Genomic DNA, 4971 nt, shown 5'->3' with positions numbered 1-4971 from the left:
TACACACATACATACATGCATTCATACAAGATTTCTGCTCTTTTTTTCTGTTTCTTTTATGTTCTCTGTTTCTTCCTGTATTAAGGGTTTCAGTTTCATGTGTAAGGAGGAGTGGATAAACTAGATATGTGGGTGTGAGCACAACATGCTAGAGAGCAGATGACCAGGAGTACCACAGTGCAGCAAGCAAACACTGCAGGGTGCCAGCATGCAGCAGAAGGTAGTGGCGTTTGGAGTGAGGCTTTGACTCGGAACAGAGAAATGACAACTGTGTATCAATGGGTGTCCTGTCACTACTTTGTAAAACTACACACAAGACAAAGCACTAACTTTTGAGAGAAATAATTCCCAAATCAAATTAAATGTATGAAATTATTTTTTTCTTGGTTAGGTTTTAAAATATCCATTAAATGTTCATTATCTTCATTTTTCTTCTGGAAAACATATGATATCCTATTACTGGAGAAAAGAAACAAATGGTTTTATAGCCCTGGATCAATTATAAACTCAAATTTCAAATTTGATATAATTAAAATTATTTTGCATTGTTATAGTAATATTAGAGTATGAAAGGATGTGTTCAGATATAAAATGGCATCTGCTGTACTTCAATTGAATAAAGCAATTTTGTTAATGGGTACTGAAAAAAGTTTAAGAAATATGAAATATGACATAACTCTAAAACATAGACATGAAAATCTATTTTGATAAGACCTTAAAATTAAGTTGGTGCATTTAATTTATTATGTCCATAAGTGGAAACTAAAACACTTTAAAGTTGATAATGAGACAAAATTCTATCAAGGTAAGGGAAAATGGTTTAATTTATACTTCAAAAATACCTTATAGAATTGAGATGCTGAACACCGAATGTCCCGCTACTCCTCTATATTTTACAATATTTTTGGTGTCTGATTCTTATCCTTCTCAATCAAGTTTATTATAAGATTTAATGGTTCTTATGGCTCCACTGGGCATGAGAGTACGAGTGGAGGTGTTTCTAGAAGTTTCTAGATGTCTTTTCTGTCATAATTCTCATTCTAATACTCTGAACTCTTTATAAGATGATGACATCTTTACACCACTGTCAGAAGAACTCTCAAAGACTCAAGCGATTTATGGCTCTCATCTGTATCTCAGCTTAGTATTCCTCATTTTTCCTGATCAAACCTATGATTGGCATAGGAAACTTGCCTAAATTAGCAATAAGTTTGGCACTTTTATAACCAAGTGCTATGTCTCATCTCTTGCTCAGTTTTCTGCCTTGCTTCAAGGGATGATCTATAAGACAACAAGTAGCTAGATTCCACCTTGGATGTTTTGCTTTATTTCATAAATAATATATCTGAGTCTTTTATGTTGACTTTTCAGCAGATATAGTGTTTAAGAGTGGCTATCACATTCTGATACTATTGCTTTTATTGTTGGCTAATATTATCGACTACGAAAGATACAACAGAGAACTTTACTCCAATTCTTGTGAATGAAGAAGTACAACATAGCATGCCAGATTAGCGATGAGGTCTATATGGAAAACTGAAGCACATACATACATATATACATACATACGATGCATTGGATTTGTCTCATACTGTATCATCAATCCAACTCTGCTCAGAGCACAGATAGCACTTTATTGTTAGAGGAAATGACTTGGAACAATCCATTATTTCCATTTTTGCTGTTCTGAACCACATAAGAGACTCCCCCGAATCTGACAAGCCCCAAATTTAGTTTGATAGAGTTCTCAGAGTTCACACATCAGTATCTCTTCTTAACATGAACCCACACTGCATAACCCATTCTACAATAGATAAGCTATTACAGACTTTTCTGAGACCACCTAAAACTCAAGAGTACAGATAGAGTAAACCCTGCTGTGAGGACCAGTAGGTACAGATATAGTTCTGCACTGCTAAAATTCTCCAATGATTCTACCATTTCACGTAGGTGGATGCAAAGCCAGAAAGCTGGATACTCAGAGCCAAGTCTAACAAAATGGTTTACATCTATGCTGTGTTTTATGCCCTAGCTAACAAATCTCCAGTACTGGTGAGCTATCACTCACCTTGATCTAACAACCAGTCAGGCATCAGTCTAGTCCTTGGAAAGTATTGCACAGTAGGCTGACTCATATGCCCATGTTCCTTCCCTCTCTTCTGGGTCCATGGGCTGTCCTTCTCAATTTATCCTTTTAAATTCACTCTGTAAATATAACACATTTTCAAAACAAAAGTCTGTTTCGCTCTCTTTTAATAGTTATCTTTTGCTTAATTTCTCATTTGAATTGTATTTTTTTATGATTTTATTGAATCAGTTATTTGTATTATCATATCGTGCTGGGTTTCTTTTTTATAATTATTTTGAATTCCTTTTCCTTACTGCACAGCTAACCAGGATGCCCTGTGTAGTGGAGACTAAGCTCATAATGGGTTGGTAAATGCTGTGTCTTCTAGACACAGTGTAGAGTAAAAGAAAGCACACAGAGGCAACACTACTGAGTTCAAAATGAAAACTAACATACCATTATCTTATCACATACCTAAAGATTAGAAGAGCCTACTCTGTTGTGGGAGAGGGTCCATGAGATGGAACTCTACCCTAGATGCAGAAATATCAACCACAGGCTGCAAAGAACACAAAAAAGGAAACAAACATTACTGATATCCCTGAGAGAGCATAACGTTTCATCAACTAGAGAAAGGATACTTGTGAAATACTGAAAAGAGTGGTATGTAGAAACAGGTTTTGGCTATGACTCAAAATTACAGGCAGAAAAAGTAAAAGTCAAGACTAAGATCAAATTGAGAGACTTGTACAGTATCCACAGAGATGGCTCAGTTCTTAAGAGCACATACTGCTTCCAGGGAACCTGGGTTTACTCACGCCCATATCAAGTAGCTCACATGTTTGACCTCTGGAGATACATACACACACACATACATTTGCCCATAAACATACATTATATGTATATATATATATGTATAATTTATACAATATATATTATATATACAGTTTAAAAATAAAACAATAAAGCTTCTATATATCAAGGGAAGCATCAACAAAGTGAAGAGTCACTGTGAAACTATAGAAGGTATTTTAAATAGTTCATTTTGTGAAATATTGATATCCAAAGGATAGAAGTAACCCAAGTACATAGGAAGAAATCATCCAATTAAAAGTGAACAAAGGATCTGAATTAAAAAAAAACTTGGAAGATTTACAAGTTGCCAACAAGTATCTGAAAACTACACAATACTACCAATCACCAGGCACATGCAAATCAGAGCCTCAGTGAGTTCATTGCAGTGAAAATGGCCATTGTCAAAATGATGAAATATATAAAGCTAAGGTGTAGAGGACAAAGGAATCCTGCACAGTTGGTATCATTGTATAGCCACTTGCATCAAAACAAATGCATGGGCTTTCTTCAAAGAACAGAACAACCATGTCACCCAATAATCCCTCTGCAGGTATATAACCAAACAGAATGAAATCAGCATGTTAAAGTCACATCTGCACTTCCAGGGTTACGGTGGAACTATCAATGACATTCAGCATATGGAGTCAACCCTAGATGTCCATCAGCGAATAAATTGATAAGGAAAATGAAATCACATCGTTTGTTGTAATAGGCATTAACCCTGAAGACATTATATTGAAGAAGATGATTCAGGCAAAGAAAGGCTACTAGTGTGTCCCTCTCCCAGAGGCTATGAACCAGAGTAACTGAGATGACACTCAGTGCTCATCACGGTAACTGAAAACAAACCGACTGTGCTAAAATGCTGGAAAGCTACAGTATTCTCACACATTTCTGGGAAGCTTCTAACACATACACACATACAGACACACACACCACCCACTCACTTGCCCTTAGCCATTCCTGAAGATTAAACCTGAAATTACTATATGACTCAGTAACTCTGAAAATATATTTTCATAGATAAAAACTGAAACAGTACAAACATGCAAGAACTAGAGAATTAACAAATGCAGTATGGAGAGAAGACAGAACAGGGAAGTAGAAGTCAGATTAGGGGATCTCTTGACCTCATTAGTTGCAGTGTCTGAGAATGATGGGGTAACAGGGAGAAACATAACACCCTATGCAAAATTGGAGTGAACTCAGTGCAGAGAAGTCCCTGCTAAAGGGCAGACAACAGTGAATTTTCAGTGACAAATTCTAGGTGACAAATGTAAAATGGATGCCCTACCATGGAGAAGAACACTTAGGATTGTATATAGTTCAAGTGAGGAGAATGTAAGTTACCACAAAAAGCCAGTTAAAATCAAATGGAAAAACATATCTATCCTATGTCTGCTTTTTATTTCTGGTTGTATGGGATATCCATTGAAGCCATATCGTGGTTTCTCTCCCAGGGCATACAGCCTTCCACATTGAGTGTTAAGGCATCATAAAAAACCAAACCAAAACAAAACAAAACAAAAAAACCCCTCTATTTTCTGTGCAGATATTCCCCATCAACGTTAGCCCTTGGTGTAGGTAGAACAAAGGAAAAAAACATACCAAATATATAACTTCCTCTCTTTCAGTCTTCTATATTTCTATCTCTCAGGATTAAAATTTTTCTCTATCTCTTTAAATTCTAAGTAGTTTTCATCAGAAATTTATTCAAAATTAACATGATTTTCTTCACTTAAATATGAATAGTTTCTGGTTCATGCTGCAAAGCTGCACACTGAGCACTGACCATTTCTAAACTGTGACCAAAAACAAGACGAAAAGAAACAAAGGTTTGGAAGATGATTTCAGGCTGGGCATGGTAGAGCACACATGTAATACCAGTACTAGGGAATCAGAGGACCAGAACTTTGCTACATACCAAGTGCAAGGACAACCTCAAATACAGGAGACTCTGACTCCAGAAAAGAAAGGGAAACTTCATATTGTTGTTTGTCCTAAGGGGCTGCAAACCCCTCAGCTCCATTGGTCCTTTCTCTAACTCC

Source organism: Mastomys coucha, unplaced genomic scaffold (genome assembly GCF_008632895.1).
Source record: "Mastomys coucha isolate ucsf_1 unplaced genomic scaffold, UCSF_Mcou_1 pScaffold8, whole genome shotgun sequence".
Lineage (NCBI taxonomy): Eukaryota > Metazoa > Chordata > Mammalia > Rodentia > Muridae > Mastomys > Mastomys coucha.
Note: the sequence above shows the minus strand (reverse complement) of the source record.